The sequence below is a fragment of the Ursus maritimus genome, assembly GCF_017311325.1.
Source record: "Ursus maritimus isolate PB19 chromosome X unlocalized genomic scaffold, ASM1731132v1 scaffold_X1, whole genome shotgun sequence".
Lineage (NCBI taxonomy): Eukaryota > Metazoa > Chordata > Mammalia > Carnivora > Ursidae > Ursus > Ursus maritimus.
Genome location: NW_024423319.1, coordinates 60,922,687 through 60,949,867, shown reverse-complemented (window position 1 = coordinate 60,949,867; position 27,181 = coordinate 60,922,687). Strand labels below are relative to the sequence as shown.

At 38.3% G+C, this 27,181-nt stretch overlaps 1 long non-coding RNA gene across 1 annotated transcript in view; it reads right to left on the bottom strand.

Annotated features, from left to right (window-relative positions):
• Positions 1–1,079: 1,079 nt before the first annotated feature.
• Positions 1,080–27,181, bottom strand: part of LOC103671962 — a 61,247-nt gene continuing 35,145 nt past the window's right edge. Inside the window, exons 2-4 of the long non-coding RNA XR_005834835.1 lie at positions 23,450–23,547; positions 22,533–22,734; positions 1,080–3,097 (exon numbers count right to left, since the gene is read on the bottom strand). This is a non-coding gene — a long non-coding RNA (uncharacterized LOC103671962). The remainder of the gene's footprint in view (positions 3,098–22,532; positions 22,735–23,449; positions 23,548–27,181) is intronic.

The window sequence follows — 27,181 nt, the reverse complement described above, 5'->3', positions numbered from 1 at the left end:
TCCAATGTTCATAGCAGCATTGTCCACAATAGCCAAATCATGGAAAGAACCGAGATGCCCTTCAATAGATGACTGAATTAAGAAGTTGTGGTCCATATATACAATGGAATATTACTCAGCTATCAGAAAGAACGAGTTCTCAACATTTGCTGCAACATGGACGGCACTGGAGGAGATAATGCTAAGTGAAATAAGTCAAGCAGAGAAAGACAATTATCGTATGATTTCTCTCATCTATGGAACATAAGAAGTTGGAAGACTGGCAGGGGAAGAAAGGGATAAAGAAAGGGGGTGTAATCAGAAGGGGGAATGAAGCATGAGAGACTATGGACTCTGAGAAACAAACTGAGGGCTTCAGAGGGGAGGGGGCTGGGGGAATGGGATAGACTGGTGATGCGTAGTAAGGAGGGCATGTATTGCATGGTGCACTGGTGTTATACGCAACTAATGAATCATCGAGCTTTACATCAGAAACCATGGATGTACTGTATGGTGACTAACATAATATAATAAAAAAACATTTAAAAATATAGAAAATGTTCAGGAAATAATAGAGCCAATACTTACATACACTTGCGTTTTGCTGTCTTTGTATCTAAAATAACATTTTTTTAAAAATTTACTTAAATCATATTATACTATGTATACTATTCTGCAACTTGTTTTTCCCATTCAACTTTGTAAGATTTTATTATATTGAGATCTAGAGATCTTGTTCATTCATTTTACTTCCTGTATAATACTGCAGTTTATAAATACAATTGTATTTATTCCTTTTATATCTGGACATTGACTTTTTTCCCTAATCACAGACAATGGTGCATGAACATTCTCATATACAGGTATCTTTGTATACATATGTAGGGGTTTCTGCAAATATAAATTTGGAAGTAGAAGGACTAGGTTATAGGTCATGTGCATTTTTCATATACTCTGAGTTATTCAATAAATATTAATTAACCACCCATACTTTATGCCAGATACTGTTTTTTAATGCATCAGTATCATATATTAGAAGGTAATATGTACTATGGAGAAAAATAAAGCAGGGATGGCAGATAGGAAGTATATGGCATGGGTGTGTATGCTGTTGATGTATTTTTAAATAGGATGATCAGGAAAGACCTCAGTCAGAAAATGACATTTGAATAAAGAACTGAAGGGGAGTGGGAAATGTGGATGTCTGCAAGATGGATGAAAAGCATTCAGGCAGAGGAAACTGCAAGTGGAATTGTTTTTAGACACAAATGTCCTTGGTGTGTTTGGGAAATAACAAGGAGGCCAAGTGCCTGAGGAAATTAATGAATAGTAATAGGAAATAAGGTCAGAAAAGTGGAGTGAGGCAGATCCCATAGAGTATTAATAGGCCATTGCAAAGAATTTGGCTTTTGAGGCAGATATGGAGCCACTGGAGGGTTTTAAGCAGTAAAATGATATGATCGGATTTATTTTAATAGGACCACTCTGGCTGCTATGTTAAGAGCAGACTGTAGATATTACTAAATTGCTTTGCTAAGTGGATATGCCAATTTCAATTCTAATTACTCATTAGCAGGGTATGAGAATTTGGGCAACTAAATGTGTTCAACCATATATTTATTTCTTTTGTACATTTTGGTTGAGTTTTTATGAAGAATGTTTTATATATATTTGAATGTCCCTAGTACTAGCACAATACCTGAAACAGGAGAAGGTGCCAGCAAATGTTGGGTGAATTAATCTCAAGATTTTTCAGAGCTAAAAAGCATTTATATATCATCATATCCAACCCTACATTTTACAGCTAAGGTAGTGAAGCCCAAGGCAGTGAATATCTTAAGGTCCCAAAGTTAATTAGTGGTAAAATAGGGATCAGAAATTCCAGTGTCCTGACTTCCAAGTCATTTTTCCATTCACCTGTTTCCTAAACTTGACTGATAATAAAATCACCTGCAGATAACCTAAGGAGCTTGAGTAAGAATCAGAAACTCTAGGACAGTGCTTCTCAAACTCAGTGCATATAAATCATCTGGGAATCTTGTTAAAATAATTCTGATTCAATGTCTGTGGATGGGGTCTGAATTTCTACATTCCTAAGGAGCTCCAAGATGACACAGATGTTCCCAATTCTTGCACCACATGTGGGGGACCAAGGCATTAGAGAAGATATAAAAGTAATGTCTAAATACATGCTTACTATAACACATACACATGATTTTTTCTTTTTCTTAACTCTCAAACCTAAATATAAGCATAATCTCTTTTTATTTACCTCATTAAAAGAGTTATCTGAAGTATAATTTTGATGGATGGTTGTTGATTTCTTCCTAATCTATTTTATAAATTATATTGTTTCCATATTAGCAGCTGAAGGAGTGGCAAGTTCTTTGCTCATGTAATTAACCATGTGATAGGTGCTGGGATCAAAACTAAGAGTGATAATGAAAGAAATTTTCTATCTGAACATTTAAATTTCAAAAAACTTTGTTGCTTGCTCATGTCACATGCAAACTAGTTTCAAAAGTTCTTTGTAGCACATCTCTGTCTAAGCTGTAGGTTTTAAAAAATCCTCATTTTATGAAAAATATTTGTCTTGCAATTAATTATTTGGTCACCTGTGACTCAAGCATAAATAACACTCCTAAAGAATAGATAAGGAAGCAGAAGAATATTTGCAATGAGGATAATACCTAATACCCACTAGCACAGTGAGTCTCTAATACAATGCCTTCGTCAATAAATACCACTGGCAGCAAGGTAGAACCAAGTTCCAGACTTTCTAGACATGTGACCTACTATAATACTTAGAATTTCAAAACAAGGTAAGGGGATGTCATCTTCCAACATGTCCTCAGGAATCCAGAGCAGAGCATAACTTACTTCCTTACTTGCATTTTGGGGATACACCATGTTTACGTCATATTCTATAGATGATTTAGGCTCACAAAGCCTTTATATCTTGAAGTCGAGTAATTTTAAAAAGTTATCCTAAGTATTGAAACTATTCTTACTTGGTCATTTTTAGTGTTGTAGTGCTACTCACTGTGTCTTCCATTTGTTGTGTTTGAACATCAAATGCTTCAAACTGGTGTTCACATTTGTCCATCAGGGCAGAAATCTGTAAAAAGAAATATGGTCATAAGAAAAACTTACACTGAAAAGATGCTATCAGAACATCAAATGATTCCTTTTTTTTTTCTTTGACTTTTCAAGGTTCATACTCCTCAATTAACTACACCTGCCATAGACTTGGTTACATACTGGGATTATAAAGAAAAAAAAAAGACTGAGCATCCTGCAAGTAGTCTCAAAATGTATGCAGTCTTTTAAATATATAACTTAAAGATCAACTTATGAAATTTGTGTACTCTTCCCTTAAGAGTAAAAAAACAATATGTATTTCTGCTCTAGGCACTGACTATCTTTTACTGACTCTTCGTTGGAAGACAATTAGACCTTAGTTTAAAAGCCACTACCAAAATCATTTTCCTCACTAAGCACTTTGACTATGTCTGTCCTGCCCCTTAAGGCCTTTATCAGCACCCTGTAGCACCCTGCAATAGATTTAGATTTCTGACAGCTCAATATGCTCATTAAACTTAAATCAATAGCTCCTATTATTTACAAATGTTAAGCCTTACCTTGCCCATTGTTACTGCAGTTTGAACTCTGGCTGCTACAGCATCAACCCTAGCACCCATTCTCAAAAAATTAATTGCTTGGTTCTTCTGGTGGATTGCATTTTCAGCATGTATTCAGGCCACTTCTGTATTGCCTTTCTGAATGGCCCGTTTTAAACAGAAAAAAGTAAACAGTGGTGAAGACAAACAACAAAAGTAAATATTGGCAAAGAAAGGAAGCAAAAGTATAGCCATTTTATTTTTATTTATTTATTTTTTAATATTTTATTTATTTATGTGACAGAGAGACAGCCAGCGAGAGAGGGAACACAGCAGGGGAGAGGGAGAGGAAGAAGCAGGCTCCCAGCCGAGGAGCCCGATGTGGGACTGGATCCCAGAACGCCAGGATCACGCCCTGGGCCGGAGGCAGACGCTTAACGACTGCGCTACCCAGGTGCCCGAGTATAGCCATTTTAAAAAGCTTCCCTAAGTAGCCTATTTTTAATAATATTTAAGAGCTTTTACAATTAGCTTTTTAGGAAGTAAGAGAATTTATACTTCTTTACTTTCTAAATTATACTTAGAAAATATATTATCATTAATAGGTTAAGAAATTAGAATACAGTTTTAAAAAAACTTCCCATAGTCACATCTTTGAGCCATTAACACAGCATATTTTAGTGCATAGTACTCTGAGTACCTAGCCTATTTATTACAATATAAAGTTATTTATCACAAAAGTACATGCATAGTGTATACTATTTACTCAGTATTTTTTTAAAAAGCTTAAATCACTAAATATATAACTACATCATCATTTCTAAAGGCTGTGTTGTATAAACGTACCATTAATCAGGGTTTTCCTACACTACTCATAGTACATAAAATGACTTTAGATATTGCACACACATATATCTTCATTTTAATCATGCATTTATTTAAAATGGATGTAACAAGCATAAATCCATGCTTTTCCTGATGTAACAGCTTTGGCCAGGGCTAAACTTAAATGTTAATTTAAAGAAATATGGGGTGGGTGGCTCAGTCAGTTAAGCATCTAACTTCAGCTCAGGTCATGATCTTGGGGTCCTGGGATGGAGACCTGCATGGGGCTCCACACTCAGTGGGGAGTCTGTTTGTTCTTCTCCCTCTGCCCCTCCCCCTGATCATGGTTGCTCACTCTCTCTCAAATAAAATCCTTAAAAAATAAAGAAAAATATTTAATAGGTCACATGGTCCTCCAATAGAGCAAAATAGAGAAGGTACAGAAGTGACTGAAATTTGAGAACATGAATCAGTTAAGATCCCGGATTGCTAGGTATTTAGTTTGTTTCCAATTCTTCAGTAATATAAATACCAATGTGATAAACATGCTAGTCTATGCAATCTCACACACTTTCCAAGTTTTGTTTTTTTCACTAGTTAACATCCATAACCACGCATAGTTACACTTTCTCCTTCTTGCAACTCTCTTAGCAAGTTTCAAATATACAATAAAACGTTAACTATAGACACCATGGTGTATATTACATCCCCAGGACTTACTTTATAAACAGAATTGTGTATCTTTTCATCTCCTTCCCCATTTTGCCCACCATCCCACATCCCACCACCAGCAACCACCAACCTATTCTCTGTATCTGAGTTTAGATTTCACATAAACATAAGTGAGATTACATAGTATTTTCTTTTCTCTGACATATTTCACTTAGCATAATGCCCTCAGAGTATATCCATGTTGTTTAAAATGGCAGGACTTCCTTCTTTCTTTGTGGCTGAAAAATATTCCATTGTACATATATCCCACATTTTCTTTTTCCATTCATCCATCAATGGACACAGGTTGTTTCCATGTCTTGGCTATTGTAAATAATGCTGCAATGAGCAATAGGGTAAAGGTATCTTTTTGAGTTAGTGTTTTTATTTCTTTTGGATAAGTACACAGAAGTGGAATTGCTGTGTTATGTGGTAGTTTTATTTTTTTTTAATTTTTTAAGGAAACTCCATTCTGTTTTCAATAATGGCTGCACCAATTTACATTTCCACCAAAAATGCACAAGGTTTTCCTTTTCTCCACTTCCTTTCCCAAACTTGCTTTCTTCTTGTCTTTTTGGTAATAGTCATTCTAACAGGTGTGAGTTGATATCTCATTGTGGTTTTGATTTTTTTAATTAAATTCAATTTAGTTAACACATTCTGTATTATCAGTTTCAGGGGTAGAATTTAGTGATTCATCAGTTGTATATAACACCTAGTAATTAATCCATCAAGTGCCATCCTTAATGACCATCACACAATTACCCCATCCCCCCAACCACCTCCTCTCCAGCGACCCTCAGTTTGTTTCCTATAGTTAAGAGTCTCTTAATGTTTGCTTCCTTCTCTGTTTTCATCTTATTTTATTTTTCCTTCCCTTCTCCTCTGTTCCTCTGTTTTGCTTCTTAAATTTCACGAGTGAAATCATATGGTTATTTGTCTTTCTCTGACTTATTTTGTTTAGCATAATACTCTTTATTTCCATCTACCTCATTGCAAATGACAAGATTTCATTCTTTTTGATGGCTTAGTAATATTCCAATGTGTGTGCGTGCGTGCGTGTGTGTGTGTATACACATATATATATATATATCACATCTTCTTTATCCATTCATCTGTTGATGGACATCTGGGCTCTTTCCATATTTTGGCTATAGTGGACAATGCTGCTATAAACATTGGGGTGCATGTGTCCCTTCAAATCACTATGTTTGTATCATTTGGATAAATACCTGGTAGTGAAATTGCTGGGTCACAGGGTAGTTCTATTTTTAACTTTTTGAGGAACTTCCATACTGTATCCAGAGTGGCTGCACCTGTTTGCATTCCTGAGGGTTCCCCTTTCTGTGAATCCTTACCAACATGTTGTTTCCTGAGTTGTTAATTTTATCCATTCTGACTGGTGTGAGGTGGTATCTCATTGTGATTTTGATTTGTGTTTCCCTGATGCCAAGGGATGTGGAGCATTTTTTCATGTGTCTGTTAGGCATTTGTAGGTCTTCTTTGGAAAATGTGTCTTCATGTCTTCTGCCCATTTCTTAACCGGACTTTTTCTTTTTTGGATGTTGAGTTTGATAAGTTCTTTATAGATCTTGGATATTAGCCCTTTATTTGATAAGTCATTTGCAAATATCTTCTCCCATTCTGTAAGTTGCCTTTTAGTTTTGTTGACTGTTTCCTTTGCTGTGCAAAAGCTTTTATCCTGATGAAATCCCAATAGTTCACTTCTGCTTTTGTTTCCCTTGCCTTTGGAGACGTGTCTAGCAAGAAGTTGCTGTGACCGAGGTCAAAGAGGTTGCTGCCTGTGTTCTCCTCTAGGATTTTGATGGATTCCTATCTCATATTTAGGTCTTTCAACCATTTTTAGTTTATTTTTGTGTATGGTGTAAGAAAGCGGTCCATTTTCATTCTTCTGCATGTGGCTGTTCAATCTTCCCAACACCATTTGTTGAAGAGACAGTCTTTTTTTCCATTGGATACTCTTTCCTGCTTTGTTGAAGATTAGTTGACCATAGAGTTGAGGGTCCATTTCTGGGTTCTCTAATGTGTTCCATTGATCTATGTGTCTGTTTTTGTGCCCATATCATACTGTCTTTGATTTCCATTTCCCTGATGATAAGTGATATTGAGAACCTTCTTATGTGTATTTTGGACATCTGTAATATTTTCTTTGGAAAATTGTCTATTTGGATCCTGTGCCCATTTTTAAATCAGATTTTTTTTATTGAGTTGCATGAGTTCTGTACATGTTTTGGATATTAATGCTTTATCAGATATACGGTTTGCAAATATTTTCTCCCATTCTATAGGTTGCCTTTTCATTTGTTAATGCTTTCCTTTGCTGTGCAAAAAACTTTCAGTTTGATGTAGTTGCACTCATTTATTTTTGCTTTTGTTGCCTTTGCTTTTGGCATCAAATCCAAAAACTCATCACCAAGATCAATGTCAAGGAGCTTATTCCCTGTATTTTCTTATGTTCAAATTTTTAACCCATTTTGACATAATTATTGTGTATGGTTTCAGATAATGGTCCAGTCTCATTCTTTTGCATGTGGATGCCCAGTTTTCCAAATACCACTTATTAAAGAGACCATTCCTTCTTCATCATGTATTTTTGGGTCCTTTGTCATAAATTAATTTGCTATATGTGCATGGATATATCTCTGGGCTTTCCCTAATTCTGTTTTATTGATCTATATGTCTGTTTTTATGCCAATACCAAACTGTTTTGATTACTACAGTTTTGTAATGTAGTTTGAAATCAGGAAGCATGATGTCTCCATCTTTGTTCTTTTTCAAGATTGTTCTATTTGGGTTCTTTTGTGGTTTCATACAAATTTTAGGATTGTTTGTTCTGGTTAAAATGCCAATGGGATTTTGATATGGATTGCACCAAATATGTAGATTGCTCTGAGTACTATGGACATTTAAAAAATATTATTCCAATCCATGAGCATGTAGTATATTTTCATTAATTTGTGTCTTCTTCAATTTCTATTAACAATGTCTTATAGTTTTCAGTGTACAGGTCTTGGACTCCTTTGGTTAAATGTATTTCCAGGTATTTTATTATTTTTGACACAACTGTACATGGATTGTATTCTTAATTTCTCTTCCTGATAGTTTATTTGAAGCGTGTAAAAACACAACCAATTCTTGTATATTGATTTTGTAACCTGCAACTTTACTGACTTCACTTATTCTAATAGTTTTTTGGTAGCATCTTTAGGGTTTTCTATATGTAATATCACACCATCTACAAACAGAGGCAGTTTTATCTCTTTCTGATTTGGATGTCTTTTATATCTTTGTCTTGCCTAATTGATCTGGGTAGGACTTGCCAAGCATGTTGAATAGAAGTGGTAAGAGTAGGCATCCTTGTCTTATTCCTGATCTTAGAGGAAAAGCCTTCAAATTTTCATCATTGAGGATGATGTTAGCTGTGGGTTTTTCATATGTGGCATTCATTATGTTGAGGTACATTTTGTCTATAGCCACTTTGTTGAGAGTTGTTATCATGAATGGATGCTGAATTCTGTCAAATGATTTTTTTGCCACCTATCAAGATGATTTTATGATTTTTATCCTTCGTTTTGTTAATGCGCTATATCATATTGATTGATATCTATATATTGAACCATCTTTGCATCCCTGGATTAAATCCCATTTGATCACATTGCATGATACTTTCATGTATTCTTGAATGCAGTTTGCTAGGATTTTGTTGAGGATTTTTGCATCTATGTTCATCAAGGAGACTGGCCTATAATTTTCTTTGCCTGTAGTTTCCTTGTTTGGTTTTGGGATCAGGGTAATGCTGCCCTCATAGAATAAGTCTGAAGTATTCCCACCTCTTTTATTTTTTGAAAGAATCTGAGATGGATTGATATTGTTTCTTAAATGTTTGGTATAATTCATCAGTGAAGACATCTGGTCCTGGACTTCTGTTTCTTGTTAATTTGCATATTTTAATACTGCTGTGCTTGTGTGAGATTTGGAACTTCAAAACTCATTTTTATTAATTTGCATATTTTAATACTGCTGTGCTTGTGTGAGATTTGGAACTTCAAAACTCATTTTTATTATCAATATACAAAAATATCAGACTAAAACTCTTTTTATGCTTTCTCTTTCCTTGCAGTAGTTAGGCTTATGTTTTTAGAAAAGGATAATCCTAATATACCAATTTTAAATTTACCTTTTCTTTTTTTAAAAGATTTTATTTATTTATTTATTGATTAATTGATTGACTGATTTGAAAGAGAGTGTGCAAGGGGGTGGGAAGAGCAGAGGGAGAGGGACAAGCAGACTCCATGCTGAGTGCAGAGCCTGATGCAGGGCTTGATCTCATGACCCTGAGATCATAACCTGAGCTGAAATAAAGAATTGGATGCTTAACTGAGTTACCCAGGCGCTCCTAAATTTACTTTCTCTTCTAACTCAGACTAATTACTTCCATTTCCTTTTCTGACAGTTTTCCTAACTTCAAGTTTTCTCTATTAAGAATGTTGACAAAATACACAAAGTAACTCAATTTAAGGACTGGGTATATGCTATTACTAAAGATCTAAATATCTAAAACATTAAAATATTTAAATATAAAATACACATGTGCAAGATATTCCATTGTATATATGGACCACAACTTCTTAATCCAGTCATCTGTTGAAGGGCATCTCGGCTCCTTCCACGATTTAGCTATTGTGGACAAAGCTGCTATGAACATTGAACAATGGAATATTACTCAGCTAACTACGTCTGTATCTTTGGGGTAAATACCCAGTAGTGCAATGGCTGGATCATAGGGTAGCTCAATTTTTAACTTTTTAAGGGACCTCCACACTGTTTTCCAGAGTGGCTGTACCAACTTGCATTCCCACCAACAATGTAGGAGGGATCCCCTTTCTCCACATCCTCTCCAACAATTGTTGTTTCTTGCCTTGTCTATTTTTGCCATTCTAACTGGCGTAAGGTGGTATCTCAGTGTGGTTTTGATTTGAATTTCCTTGATATGGGTGGTGGGGAGGGCACATATTGCATGGTGCACTGGGTGTTATACACAACTAATGAATCATCGAACTTTACATCAAAAACCAGAGATGTACTATATGGTGACTAACATAATAAAAAAAAACATTAAAAAATATAAAATACACATGTGCAGAAAAGAGTTAACATTGAAAGGCTAAGACTGGTATCCTTTGACAGGTCTAATTGCAAGTTTGTAACTTGGCTGCCATCTAGGACCTTGGATTTTGGGTGGGTTCCCATCATTCCCAGAACTGTTAAGAGTGGTTCACTGTACCTAAATTGTTTGTACATAGAGTGTGGTTTATGTCAAACACTCGATATCTTTCTGGGAGTGTAGAATTTTGGTGTGTGCTAGGCAGAGAATGCCTACATGACTACCAATGAAAGCCTTAGACTATTAGGCACAGAACTCTCCTTCCTGGTAGAGAACATTCCACACGTGTCACAGTTTATTACTAGAGGAATTAAACTTCTCCCATGTGACTCCACTGAAGAGAACTCTTGGAAACTTGAGCCTGGATTCCTCTTTGCCCCATGTGCCTTTTCCCTTGGTTGACTTTGGGTTGTATCCTTTTAGGTTAATATATCATAGCCATGAGTACAATATATGCTGAGTCCTGTAAATTCTCCTAGCAAATACACAATACATAAACTACAATATGTATTAATGCTATGCACTGTTTGTTTTTTTAAAGATTTTATTTATTTGTCAGAGAGAAAGAAAGAGAGAGAGCGAGCAAGCAAGTGCACAAGCAGGGGGAACAGCAGGCAGAGCAGGCAGAGGGAGAAGCATGCTCCCCGCTGAGAAAGAAGCCCCATGTGGGACTCGATCCCAGGACCCTAGGATCATGACCTGAGCTGAAGGCAGACACTTAACTGACTGAGCCACCTAGCATCTCAATGCTATGAACTGTTTAGATATAATACTTAAGAGGCCTAGAAATTTAATACTTAGAAATTTAAATGAGCCAAAAATGTTAAATATTATTCTTGAATATAGGCTTTATACTTCTCAGTAAGAGTGGTTTTGGCTACAAACCAAAGGGCAGTGTACAGCTATAGGTAAAAGTGTGGGAATTCACAGTGCCTGGATAGACAAAATCTGACTTGTATATGCCTCCCTGGATGAAACTAATTGAAGAGCAAAGGAGGAGTGCTTGGAACACTGGGCTTCCTTTGACGTTTCTTGGCTGAAAGTGGCAAGAGTCTTACTGTGGCTCAAGGTTCTCATCTAGGGAGTAAATGTTTACATTTTAAAGAAAAACAGACACCCATGGTGGTCACGTACTTCACGAATTCCTTGCCTCCTCACCTTTATCACATGCTGTCCCATATATTACTGTCTTGACCATTAAGCTTTCCTCCTTGCTTTGCATTTGCACCTCGTGTACTGATATGACCCCACTAAAAGTGGAGACAAAGCCTAGCTCAAGGCCTTTCACCACTAGATCATCTGGTCCCAGGCCTCTCCTTTCTCCTTCTAAGGTGTCTGGAGTAATTTTTTCATTCGCTATCTCAGGGTTATTGAACATAACCCATGGTTCCCTGATTGAGGAANTTTAGATTTAGAAGTATGGGAAAGAGTTGGAAAAAATTTAAAAGGGAGCCATGAACAAGGAATGAGGGTACCTCTCGCCTCCCTTACATTGTGGGGCTAGTGAGATCTGCTTTGACTCCATTACATATTGAAGATACATCAAGCATTTCAAAAGAAACAGAAAGAGAATTCCCTGATCCTGTGCTCCCGCTCCCTCAGTTCCCCCTGTTAACTCCCCAACCCAGCAGGCCAAGTTGACTGAAACGGAAGAACTCCCCCCCACCAACCCCCCCTCGCTGGGGAAGTTTCTCTGCTGCTGCCTGCCCCTGCCAAGCAACTATTACTAAAAAATTGCCTTTCAGAGGCTATGCTCAGAGGAGAACTCTCAGCTTTCCCCATCATAGTAGGACAACAACAACAATGCATTTACGAAGCACTTGCCTTCAATGCCTTTAGAGAAATTAGAAAAAGCATACAAGAAAATGGTGCCACAAGCCCATTTTCTAAAGGCCTTATTGCCTCTCTCACAGACCATTATGCCATGTCACCATGGGATTGGCAAACTCTCTGTAAAACAGTCCATGAAATTCCTCAATATCTTATTTGGCTATCAGAATTTGACGATTTATGTGAGCAACAGGCTACCCAAAATCAGATGTCTGGAATCCCTATAACAGCCCATATGTTAGGGCTGAGGACAATATTCTGCAATGGACCAGCAGCTCAATTTTGATCCACAAGTGTATGACCAAACTTCTCTCTGTGCAAAGAGAACCTGGAAACGCATCCCTAAAAATAATGTGACATAGGGTTTGTTTGCTAGTATCAAGCAGGGACCACAACAGCCCTTTATAGACCTCATTGATAAACAACAGGCAATAAGGAGACAGGTCAATCATAATCAGGCTGCTGATATCTTACTGCTTCAGCTGGCCTTTGAGAATGCCAATAAAGACTACCAGGATGCTTTGAAAGGAATAAGAGCTAAAGCCACTGCCACTGGAGACCTTATCAAGGCCTACAATACGTAGGAACAGAAACCCATAAAGCCAGGGCTTTTGCAGCTCTCAGACCCCCAAATTCCCAACAGCAACAACAACAAAAGAAGAAAAGAAAGAAAGGAAAATTCCCAAACCCATTTTCAATGTGGCAAGCCTTTGTTGTTTCAATGCTCCCACCTCTAAAGGAGAACTCTCTTTTAATCTTCCTAAGGATGTTTGGCCCTGTTGTAAAAAGGGTTTTCATTGGGCTAAACAATACAAATCAAGGAGGGCACGTATTGCATGGTGCACTGGGTGTTATACACAAGTACTGAATCATGGAACTTTACATCAAAAACTTGGGATGTACTGTATGGTGACTAACATATAATAAAACACTTTTATTAAAAAATTTGATTCTGATGGGAATCTCTTTTATTTGGAAAACTTCCAAGTGGGCCCTGCCCAGGCCCCTCAAACAATGGGGCCAATGACCTTCTTCCTGACAGATGGGAAAACAACAGTCCTCTTCCTCCTAGCAGACACCCCAGCAAGCGCTGGGTTGGACCTTCTCACCCAGTCAGAACTAATTCTTAAGGAAGGGGATGATCACAAAAAAAAGTCCCCAAGGAGGTGTGGGGACCCTTGCCCCAGGGGACAATGGAATTATTATTAGGAAAATCAAACCTAAGTTTAAGGGGTATTATAGTCATTCCAGGAGTTATTGACTGTGATTATCAAGGGGAAATTCAAGTACTTGCGACATGTAAAGGCTTGCATATTTTTCCCTCTCAAAGTAAGATAGCTCAACTATTGCTCCTCCCCTACTGGGTCCCCGGGGCATCTCAAAACCCACAGGGGACCCAAGGTTTCGGGAGCACAGGACCCAAAGGGACTTATTGGGCCCAAACTATAACCAGCCAAAGACCACTGCTATTAAAATTCAAGACAAGGTTTTCACAGGACTAACAGATACAGGTTATTAATACTATTATTAGTCAACAGGAATGGCCCTCCCACTTGGCCTCAAAAAACAGCCCTTGATTCAGTCACTGGAATCAGAACTTGCTCTCAACCATTACAGAGCACCTCTATATTAACCTGTTGAGGGCCAGATGGAAAAATTGAGTATTCACAGCCTCTCATTTTAAATACTCCTATTAATCTTTGGGGACAGGACCTACTTGCTTAATGCGACTTTAGACTAGACATTTACCATTTTTGACTGGGGTCACTGCTTGTGTGCTTCCCCTGCCTCTGACCTGGGAGACTTCTTCCCTGGTCTGGGTTGAGCAGTGGCCCCTAAAAGGGGAAAAACTTTTACAAGCCCATCATCTAGTTCGAAAAGAGCTAAAAGCAGATCATACTGAACCCTCCCACGGCCCCTGGAATACTCCCATTTTTGTCATTCCAAAAAAGATCAGGGAAATGAAGGCTATTATATGATCTCTGACTATTAATGCATCATACAACCAATGGGGGCCCTACAACCTGGGCTCCCCTCTCCGGCCATGATTCCACAAGATTGGCATGTCATTGTTATTGATCTCAAAGACTGTTTGTTTGTTTGTTTGTTTTACCATTCCCCTGGCTGCATAAGACAGGGAAAATTTTGCTTTTACCCTTCCTTCCTTAAACAATGAGCAGCCTAATGCTTGGTTTCAATGGAAAGTTCTCCCCCAAGTCATGTTTAATAGTCCCACTATATGCCAATATCATGTTCATCAAGTCATACACCCCCTTTGAAAAAGATGGCCATCTACTAAGCTAGTCCATTACATGGATGGCATTTTAATTGCTCACCCATTTCAAAATTTTCAGGCTTTACAGTCAGAAGTAACTTCTCATGGGATGTATATTTCCCCTGATAAAAGTACAGTGCCTATCCCCATGGCTTTATTTAGGCTACTTACTTACCAAACGACAAATTAGACCTCAAAAATTAGTTCTTTGCAACAACTCTCTTGAAACCCTTAATGACTTCCATAAAGCTCTTAGGAGTATTAACTGGACTAGATTGTTACTGGGAATTCCAACAGCTGTTCTTTCTCACCTCTTTGAAATCCTTCAAGGAGAATTAACCTTAGACTCCCCTCGTTATCTTAACCCACAAGCCTCTAAGGAATTACTAGTTGAGCAAATGCTCTCAGATCGTTATCTTGACCCTGTCAACCCTGCATCACCTATCAGGCTTTTTATTTTTACTCCTAAATTTCCTTCTGCCTTGCTTGGGCAATTAAATCCTGTTTTATGATATCTGGAATGGCTCTTTCCTTGTAACTCTCCCTCTACAATGTTATCTCCATATCTAGAGATGATTACAGACCTCATCCCTCATCGTTAAAGGTCGTAAACACTGTATTCAACTTACAGATCATTCACAATCCACTGTATAAGCCTCAATTTGAAACCGTGTTATTTCAATCACTTCCATTACAAATTGCAATGGTAGATTTCATGGCAGAAATCGCCCATTCCCTACCCCCTGACAAACTTTTGCATTGGTTTGGGACCACACATCTTGTTTTCCCCAAAAGGCTCGCCCACTAACCCCTTCCCCAAGCTAAGACTCTTTTTATAGACGGGTCAGGAAAGTCAGGAAACTCTGGCCCCCAAATAATTCAATTACTCGCTTGGGATTTTCTTTGACACAATGTGCTAAAATAGGAGCTTTTAATCCTTGCCCTAGAAACTTTTCCTAATGAGCCTATCAACACTGGTAGTGATTCAGCTTATTCTGTGTTTGTTCTCAAGCAGCTAGACACAGCGCGTATCAAAACCACCATAGACCCTGAAGTCCTTTTACTTTTCTCTCGACTCCAGCAACTCCTCCATATACGCTCTCATCCTCTTCTTATTTCTCACAATAGATCTCATAGCAGCTTACCAGGGCCACTCACTCACGGGAACTCATAAGCAGATAACCTAGTGATGATGTCTCTCCTACAATAAGCTCGCTTGTCACATGATTTTTCCACCACAATTGGTGTTCTCTACACAAATGATTTCATCTAACACAACAAGTTAAATTTATTATACTCCAATTTCCTGATTGCTAGGCCACTGGCACTACTTCTCACCCACAGGGTACCAACCCTCGAGATTTCACAGCCAAGGATCTCTGGCAAACTGACATTACACATATCCCTTCCTTTGGAAAACTTCATTACATACATGTCTCAATTGATACATTTTCCAACTACATGTTTGCCTTAGTACACACAAGGGAATCCACAAAACAGGTAACCAAATACCTTCTCACGGCTTTTTCTTATATGCGCATCCCTGAGACCATCAAGACAGATAATGTGCCAGCTTTCACTAGCGATCCTTTAAAGAGTTCTGCACTCTTTGGGGAATCACATATCACACTGGCATCCGCTATAATCCACAAAGACAAGCCGTCATCAAACGAGCACACTCCACCCTTAAAAACATGTTAAATAAACAAAAAAGGGGGAATATGGGCCTGAACAATCAAGACCCCACCGCACGATTATACAAAGCACTCCTAACTTTAAATCTTTTCAACTTGAATGATCAATTTCTAACCCCTGTCCTAAAACACTTTACAAAAAATCCCCAGGACCATGCCCCTTGGTCCTATGGAGGAACCCCAACTCTAATCTATGGCAAGGTCCCCATGAACTCATCACTTGGGTCAGAGGCTATGCCTGTGTCTCCACACAGGAAGGACCTCTTTGGCTCCTGGTGCTGAACATCAAGCCATATCATGGCTTGGCATGAATCAAACCTGATTCCACAGATAAGCCAACTGAAGCTGGATGCTCCTCGACCTCAGAATTGCTCATTGCAGAAGACACAACATGCCACCGAAATAACTTATGGAAGCCTGAAGAAAAAGACTCAAAAGGCTGGAGAAATCCTACAGATGACAAGACAAGCCCACACACCCGAAAACATGTTTCTGGCCATGCTCTCAGTGATAAGTACAACTTCTATCGTGGTAGGTACATTTTACTGTCTTATTCCAGGAGCTACAGCTACTGATTATTGGGCATACATGCTTAACCCTCCCCTCTGGAAGCCCTTAACATGGGCTGACATGCCCTTCCTGTGTTTAGTAATAACTCTAACTGGATAAGAGGGACTTCTTTTCCTTTTACACAACCCCAACTCAATGGCTCCAGAAGGAGGGCCCGAGCACCTAATAACACAGAGTTATATGCCTCCATCCTTCCAATTCGTGTTGCCTTGTCTGACCCTCTTTGCATGATGGCTACTCCTCAAATCTGGTTACATTTTCTGCCAAGAGATCCTAATAAAAGATCCCATTTAACTTTTATTTCTGTTGGAAGCATCCAACATGGCAATTGGATCACCTATAAGAGCCACTCCTCTCTCCCCTCCTGTGAGAAAAGCACTAAATGGACTCCCTCTTCAGAGAGGGTTTCCTGGGAAACATGTAGGACCTTCGATCCTCACCTTCTTAAATTAGATAATCATATCATCTTAGATTGGAGTCCTAAAGGACATTTCATAGCCAATAACATGGAAATTAAAGTCCACCCTGCCGGTAATGGGAGTTGGATTGGCAGGACTACCTCTCCCATAATCTGGCATGAGGGGGGGCCTCAGTTCTTCCCTTCCCCAAATAGAACCTCTTCCCAATCATCTCTCTGAAGATTAGGATATTTATTCTTTCCTCTTTCCATTGGCATGAAAGATATAGCAATAATTAGGGCAGTTACTCCATAACCCTTTAAAAAACTTTACTGACTTCGTTCAGTTGTGTATTCCTCACCCATATGTCTTTCTGTTTGGATCCAATATATCTCTATTTAAGAAAGAAGGGCTATATACTATCAAACCCTCCGGTAGCCAGAGGGCATATTACTCAGCTTGCCTAAATAATTACAATATTACTCACCACAAGGCTACCCAGGTCTTTGTTTTTAAAACGCACCCTTTCACTTTTATCCCTGTCAACCTCACCCGATTTTGGGAGGAGTCAAAATCACTCAGTATTTTTAATCAGACCCTTAGTGAATTAAGAAGGACACACAGGGGGCGCCTGGGTGGCACAGCGGTTAAGCGTCTGCCTTCAGCTCAGGGCGTGATCCCGGCGTTCTGGGATCGAGCCCCACATCAGGCTCCTCTGCTGTGAGCCTGCTTCTTCCTCTCCCACTCCCCTGCTTGTGCTCCCTCTCTCGCTGGCTGTCTCTATCTCTGTCAAATAAATAAATAAAATCTTTAAAAAAAAAAAAAAAAGAAGGACACACAGGTTTCTAGGATTGCTTACAGCCAGCATCATAGCTGCTATCTCTATTTTAACATCTACTAGTGTTGCCATAGCTGCTCTTACTCATACTATCCAAACGCTAAATATGTCACTCAAATAGCCTATAACATAACCCGAGAATTCCAACTGCAGCAAACTATTGACCAAAAAATATTATGGAGACTCCAACTTTTGGAGGCCCCAATAGAGTATCTGGGAGAAAAATAGGAAGCACTTAACTTCCTCCAAAGCCTTAACTGTGATTGTGCCCAAAATGCCATTTGTCTAAACCCCCTGTTTTGGAACAATTCATTACATAATTCGGAAATAATTAAAAAATACCTTCAAGGTTCTCTTCATGATAATTTAACCCTGGATATTCACAATCTCAAGGAGCAGATTTTACCCTCCCTTACTGCTATTAATAAACATGAATATGGAGGCAGGGAGTTAAGATGGCGGAGGAGTAGGGGTCCTGTTTTTCAGCTGGTCCCCTGAGTCGAGTTGGATAGGTACCAGACCAGCCTGAACATCCACGGAATCAGCTAGAGACGTGGGAAGATACATCTGGATCTCTACAAATGAACATCTCCAGAGCTGAGTATTGATGTACAAAGAGGGGAGCCATGAAACCACACATAGATATCGGAAGATAAACAGAAGGGGGAGGGAGCCACCGCGTTCGGGCGCCGAGAAGCAGTAGCCACCTGCACGGGGGAGCGGGCTGACTTGCGGATGGCACCCGCGAGACAGCAGACTGAGACCGTGAGCCGAGAGCACGCACCACCAGACTTCTCACGTAACTCCGGTGTGCTCACTGGAACCACACTGAGACCGGGAGCTCCAGGAGCGCGCGGGGGCGGCTGGCGGCTGGCAGTGTTAGAAACACAAAGGACAAAGACACGCCGGCCCTGGAACTGAAGGCTGGGATGCCGGGTGTGAGGCGCACATCCCTGGATGCTCCAGGGTTGAGCACCACCAACAGTAACAGAGTTAAAGTGGCCAGAACATCAGTGGAGAACGGTCAGTGATCCCTCTGTTCTGAGACAAAGGCTGAGATTCGGCCACTGCTGCTCTCTCAGAAGAGGCACAGCAAATGGCCAGGGAAAGTCGCCAGAGAACAAATGCCTGGAAATACCGGCTCACAGTGTGCCCATCCCCATCCCCCCTCGCAGGGGACACGGAGACTCTACCCAAACAGGGTTGCCTAAGTTTCGGCGCGGCAGGCCTCTCCCCCAGAAGGAAGGCTGAAAAATCAAGAAGCCCACGTCCCTAAGATCCCTATAAAACAAGGGCACATGGCCTGGGTCCGGTCAATAATTTGGGCTCTGGACAACCTCGCAACCTCTCCTCATCAGAATGACGAGAAGGAGAAATCCCCCCCAGCAAAGAAAAGACAATGAGTCTGTGGCCTCTGCCACAGAAATAATGGATATGGATATAACCAAATTATCAGAAATGGAATTGAGAGTAACAATGGTCAAGATGATGTGTAGACTTGAAAAAAGTATTAACGAAAATGTCAATGAGAATATAGAATCTCTAAGGGCGGAAATGAGAGTGAATCTGGCAGAAATTAAAAATTCTATGAGCCAAATGCAGTCAAAACTGGAGGCTCCGACGGCCAGGGTGAATGAGGCAGAAGAACGTATCAGCGAATTGGAGGATGGGTTAGTAGAAGAAAAAGCTAAAATAGAATCTGGACTCAAAAAAATTCACGCTCAGAAATGTAGGTTACGGGAGATTACTGACTCAATGAAACGTTCAAATGTCAGAACTATCGGCATCCCTGAGGGGGTGGAGAAAAACAGAGGTCTAGAAGAGATATTTGAAGCAATTGTAGCTGAAAACTTCCCTAATCTAGGGAGGGAAACAAACATTCGTGTCCAAGAGGCAGGGAGGACCCCTCCCAAGCTCAACCACGACAAAACTACACCACGTCACGTCATAATGCAATTCGTAAATATTAGATCCAAGGATACAGTATTGAAAGCGGCCAGGGCAAAGAAATTTCTCACGTACCAAGGCAGAGGTATCAGAATCATGTCAGACCTGTCTACACAGACCTGGAATGAGAGAAACGGTTGGGGGGGCATTTTTAAAGCTCTTTCAGAGAAAAACATGCGGCCAAGGATCCTTTATCCAGCAAGGCTGTCATTCAGAATTGATGGAGAAATAAAGACCTTCCAGAATCGCCAGCCACTGACCAATTTTCTAACCACGAAACCAGCCCTACAAGAGATATTAAGGGGGGTTCTATAAAGGTAAAAAGGCCCCAAGAGTGATACAGAACAGAAAGTCACAATCTATAGAAACAAAGACTTTACTGGCAACATGGCATCATTAAAATCATATCTCTTAATAATCAGTCTCAATGTAAATGGCCTAAATGCTCCCATAAACGTCACAGGGTTCGGGTTCGATAAAAAGACAGGACCCATCCATTTGCTGTCAACAAGAGACTCATTTTGAACCTAAAGATACATTCAGACTGAAAGTAAAGGGATGGAATACTATCTTTCATGCCAATGGACCTCAAAACAAAGCTGGGGTAGCAATTCTCATATCAGACAGACTGGATTTTAAAATAAAGGCTATAGTTAGAGACACAGAAGGGCACTATATTATTCTTAAAGGATGTATCCAACAAGTGGATATGACAATTATAAATATATATGCTCCCAACAGGGGAGCAGCAAGATACACAAGCCAACTCTTAACCACAATAAAGAGACATAGAGATAAAAATACACTAATAGTAGGAAACCTCAACACTCCACTATCAGCAATAGACAGATCAACTAAGCAAGAAATCAGCAAAGAAGAAGAACTTTGAATGCCATACTTGACGAGCTGGACCTCGTAGATATATATATAGAACACTACACCCCAGAACCAAAGAATACTCATTCTATTCTAATGCTCATGAAACATTCTCAAGAATAGACCATGTTCTGGGTCACAAAACAGGTCTCAACTGATACCAAAAGACTGAAATTATTCCCTGCATATTCTCAGACCACAATGCTTTGAAACTGGAACTCAACCACAAGGAAAAATTTGGAAGAAACTCAAACACTTGGAGACTAAGAACCATCCTGCTCAGGAATGACTCGATAAACCAGGAAATCAAAAATCAATTTAAACAATTTATGGAGACCAATGAGAATGAAAACACAACGGTCCAAAACCTATGGGATACTGCAAAGGCAGTCCTAAGGGGGAAATACATAGCCATCCAAGCCTCACTCAAAAGAATAGAAAAATCTAAAATGCAGTTTTTATATTCTCACCTCAAGAAGCTGGAACAGCAACAGAGGGACAGGCCTAATCCACGCACGAGGAAGCAGTTGACCAAAATTAGAGCTGAAATCAATCAAGCAGAAACCAGAAGTACAGTAGAGCAGATCAACAGAACTAGAAGCTGGTTCTTTGAGAGAATCAATAAAATTGACAGACCACTGGCAACACTTATCCAAAAGAAAAGAGAAAGGACCCAGATTATTAAAATTATGAATGAAAAAGGAGAGGTCACGACGAACACCATTGAAATTGGAAGGATTATTAGAAATTTTTATCAACAGCTATATGCCAATAAATTAAGCAATCTGGAAGAGATGGAATCCTTCCTGGAAACCTATAAACTACCAAGATTGAAACCGGAAGAAATTGATTCCTTAAACAGGCCAATTAATTATGAAGAAATTGAGTCAGTGATAAACAACCTTCCAAATAACAAAACTCCAGGCCCGGACGGTTTTCCTGGGGAATTCTACCAAACATTCAAAGAAGAAATAATACCTATTCTCCTAAAGCTATTTCAAAAAATAGAAACAGAAGGAAAGCTACCAAACTCATTCTATGAGGCCAATATTACCTTGATCCCCAAACCAGGCAAAGACCCCATCAAAAAGGAGAATTACAGACCGATTTCCCTAATGAATATGGACGCCAAAATCCTCAACAAGATACTTGCTAATAGAATCCAACAGTACATTAAAAGGATTATCCATCACGATCAAGTGGGATTCATACCTGGGATGCAAGCGTGGTTCAATATTCGCAAATCAATCAGCGTGATACATCATATCAACAAGAAAAGACTCAGGAACCATATGATCCTCTCAATCGATGCCGAAAAAGCATTTGACAAAATACAGCATCCTTTCCTGATTAAAACCCTTCAGAGTGTAGGAATAGAAGGTACATTTCTCAATCTCATAAAAGCCATCTATGAAAAGCCTACTGCAAATATTATTCTCAATGGGGAAAAGCTGGAAGCCTTTCCCTTAAGATCAGGAACTCGACAAGGATGCCCACTCTCGCCACTATTATTCAACATAGTACTAGAAGTCCTTGCAACAGCAATCAGACGACAAAAAGGGATCAAAGGTATTCAAATTAGTAAGGAGGGCACGTGTTGCATGGTGCACTGGGTGTTATACGCAACTAACGAATCATCGAACTTTACATCAGAAACCAGGGATGTACTGTATGTTGACTAACATAATATAATAAAAAAATTAAAATAAAAAAGTATACACTGTAAAATATAAAAATAAATAAATAAATAAATAAATAAATAAACATGAATATGACCAAGATACCTGGAGTGTCCTTTCAGATAATTTACAATGGTTGAATCCCAGAAATTGGTTTTCTTCCACCAAATGGGGACTTATCAGCTGGAAGTATTGCTCACTTCTTTGGTGTTTCTTTTCATAGGCTGCAAAATCAGAATAAAGCTGCTTTCCCAAGCTGGAGAAACCCAGGAGCTATATCTGGCACAGATGCAACGAGACCTTTGCTCTATTAATAAGAAAAAAAGGGTGAAATGTGGGAATTCACAATGCCTGGATAGACAAAATCTGACTTGTATATGCCTTCCTGGATGTAACTAACTGAAGAGCAAAGGAGGAGTGCTTGGAATACTGGGCTTCCTTTGACATTTCTTGGCTGAAAGTGGCCAGAGTCTTACTGTGGCTCAAGGTTCTCATCTAGGGAGTAAATGTTTAAGTTTTGAAGAAAAACAGGCACCTGTGGTGGTCACGTACTTCACATGCTGTCCCATATATTACTGTCCTGACCATTAAGGTTACACTTCCCTCCTTGCTTTGCACTTATGTCTGGTGTATTGATATGACCCCAATAAAAGTGGAGACAAACCTTGACTTGAGGCCTTTCACCACTAAAGTGTCTGGTCCCCAGGCCTCTCCTTTCTCCTACTAAGGTGCCTGAAATAATCTTTTCATTTGCCGTCTCAGGGTTTGCTGGCCAAATCTGACATAAAAGAACAGTTACACTCTGTCTTTTCTGAGGCATACTTGCATATATAAATAATAACAGCTCTTTTTTGTTTCTTAGTAACTGTTGGATAGTAAATAATTTATTTAAATAGATACTTGGTTTAGAATGTTAAAGCTGGTCATCTTCCCTCAATGTAAAATAAATGGAAACAACCACTCTCACGTGACTGTGACCATTTCATGAGTTTTTTTTTAAGGAAAATATAAAAATGATTTACCTTTTTAATCTTGGTCTTTTCAGCCTTTTCTTCTTTATCACATTTCTTGGAATTCCTATTAAATTCTTTTGCAGTAAACTTCAAGTTAAATAGGTGTTCTGATAATACATATTAAGGCTATTCAAATAAGTCATTTCTCAACCTAACTACCTGCAAACAAGATGTTAAAATTCTAAAACTTATCAGATAAAATTATGCTATTTAAATCACCTATTTACAAAGTGTTTGCAGAAACTGAACAATTTTTATTGTCTTTCACATTTGTTTTCTATTTTTTTAAAAAAATTAATTAAATGGCCAGAAAGATATTTATTAATTATGAAGGGATAAATAGCAACTTTATAGTAGAGGAACCTGTCAGACATGACCATACCAACGATAACATCATCAGTAATAAGATATTTCATCACTTAACCTCTGAAATGATAAACTGAGAAAGGTACATCATCACTGCTGTGGTATTGTTGCCAAAACATAATCTCAATCTATTCAGGAGAAAACATCAAGCAATTCGAGCTGAGAGACATTCTATGATATAAATGGTCAGTACACTCTTCAAGTGTCAAGTTCATGAAAAGCTAAAGAACTGTCATTGACTAGAGAAGAATAAAGAAGACATGTTGACTAAATGCAATGTGGAATCATGGATTGGATCCTGAACAGAAAAAGAACATTAGTGGAAAAACGTGAAATCCAAGTAAAATCTGTAGTTTAGTTAATAATATTGTGGTGACACTGATTTCCTTTTGTTGATAATTATACTATGGTTATATAAGACTAAGAGAAATTTGGTAAAGGGTATAAAACAACTCTGTACTGTTTTTGCTATTTTCCTTTAAGCCTAAAACTATTTTAAGATTAAAAATTCTAAATTAAATAAGAAAAAAGAGATGATAGGAAGAAAAGTACTCTGTACAACAAAATCCAAATGAACAATACTATAAATCTTTTATTTTCATGACATACACACACACACACACACACAAAAACAAACCAAATATGAAGTATATCCACATGATATGACAAGTCAATTGTGGATTATTTCAAAACAACTGGCTGGTCAAGATTAAATTCCTATTTAGGAAGAGTCTGTATTTTCTGTCCTTTAGAAAAAGGTAAAATCCACTTTTAAATCTTGATTCTGTATTTCTTCAGGACATCTATGAAAAAGATATAGAATTTTTTAAAGGTACACATACAGCATATGGTTTAAAGAGATGAATTTTTTGACTGATTATATCACTATCAGTAAATAAAAATTATTTCATTGTTTTATTTTCCAAAGCTAAACCATAAATTAAAAAGCAACATTGTTCATTTCTCAGTGGCTTCATGGGTCTAATTGAACACCTTCTTTACAGATAATGATAGGAATGAGTTGGCTATCCTGAGTATTTTTCATCAACAGATATACATGGAATTGTTAAGAAAATAAGTATATGTGTACGAATTTTTGGGTAATTTTAATGTAAAATATGTTTTACACTTATAAGTAAGATTTATCAATATCAGCTAGCTGAGAAACTGACAGAGCTTTTAAAAATAGGGTTTCTCAAACTAAGCACTATTGATATTTTGGGTCAGATAATATCAGATTGCTATTTTGTTGTGGTGGCTATCCTGTGAATTCTAGGAAGTTTATCAACATCCCTGGCCTTCACCCACTATATGACACTAGAACACACATCCCTAAATGCAACAAATAAAAATGTCTCCAGACATTGCCACATGTCACCTGGGAGCAGGAAAAACTGAGCCCTGTTGAGAATCTGAATCACTGATAAAGATGGAAATAAAGAAAAAAGAATGAATTTTTCATTTACCAAATCATCTTCCAAGCAGAACTGTTATCTCTACAGAAAAAGTCCTATAGTTAAAAGCTGAATTAAATACCCAATTATTTTAGATTAATTCATTTAATTAATATATTCTGTGTTCTTAAAGAATGATTTCAGCTTCCCTTAAGTGTAAAGTTTAATATAAATTGTAAAAACTGAAGACCGACCATGCCTAAAATAGACAACTCTTATTTAATATTAATAGTTAAGACTGATCATGGTATAAAATATTGGCCAAAAATATAGGAGATTCAGGGGTGCCTGGTTGGCACAGATGGTTAAGCATCTGACTCTTGGTTTTGGCTCAGGTTGTGATCTCGTGGTAGTGAGATCAAGCCCCACATTGGGCTCTGCACTCAGTGCAGAGTCTACTTAAGATTCTCTCTCCCTCTCTCTCTATCCCTTACACTTGTGCTCTCTCTCTCTCTCAACTAAACAGATAAATCCTTAAAATATATATAGAGGATCCATTACAAAAGTCCATTTAATGCCATAAAGCTTTTTTCCCCCTTCATCTTAAAAAGACATGAACCCCCCTTCCATAAATATGAAGGTCTATAGGTTTAGAAAAATACTTTGAGATACTGGATAAACTAAAACAAATGTTTAAAACATAGCTTAGTGGGCAAAAACAGAAGGAAAATTCAGGGCACAGAACCAAAGAGGAAGAAGAAAGTATCAGTAGTACGTAAGCTCCCTGTTGGGCCCACACAAGATGAGGTGCTCAAACTGAACTTTCTGAATAAAGCTAGAACACCTGAAGGTGACAATATTAGCACAAGGGTGGTAAAGAAAAGTCTTAGCAGCAGGAAAAGAAGAGGAAATGACAAGGGAACTGTCATTATGTGCCTTGATCACAGCTCAGGGTAGACAGAACTAGATAAATAAAGATAAAGCTGAGAAAATTAGCAAAATAAATCTAGATCTCAATTATGATTAGAATGAAAAAAATAAGGGTAATATAGAAGAGAAACTAAGAAATGAGGAAAACAGGGGCACCTGAGGGGCTCAGTTGTTTAAGTGTCTGCTTTCAGCTCAGGCATGATCCCAGGGTCTTGGGTTTAAGCCCTGCTGAGCAGGGAGCCTGCTTCTCTCTCTCTCCCTCTGCTCCTCCCCCCTGTTCATATATGCCCTCTCAAATAAATAAAATCTTAAAAAAAGAAAACAGAACAAAAAGGTCTAATATCTGGAATCCCATAAATATATAATAAAGAAATGAGTGAAAGGTTACATTCAAGGAAATAATGCCTGAGAGTCTTCCACAACTAATGACAGGATTCAATATTTTAGATTCAGGAAGCATAAAACAAAAAAATCCAAAGAAGGATGAATAAAAATGAATCCACATATAAATACAACATACTAAAACTCAGAATACCGAAGAGTAAAATAACTTTAAAAGACACATTGTGAAAATTCAGATTACTTACAAAAGCAATAAAAACTCAGAATTTTTAAATAAAACATTAAATTAACTTCCAAAGGATGCACAATTCGTTCACATTATCCACAAACATTATGTTTTAGGAAGTGAATGCAAACACTGAATTAACAAGTACAGAACTATTGACCTAAGAGAAAATAGAGAATTGGGTTTCTTCAAGGATCTGGTCATATCATTTTCATCAATCTATCAATATAGAACCTTGTTTTCTCTGTTTCTATTTTTTTAAAGTTATCTCTTTGAAGATTTAATTTATTTATTTGAGAAAGAGAGAATGAAAGAGAGAAAGAGAGAGAGCGCATGAGAGGGGGTCAGAGGGAGAAGCAGACTCCCTGCTGAGCAGGGAACCTGATGCAGGACTCAATCCCAGGACTCCAGGATCATGACGTGAGACAAAGGCAGTTGCTTAACCTACTGAATCACCCAGGCACCCCTAAAGTTTTTTTTAAA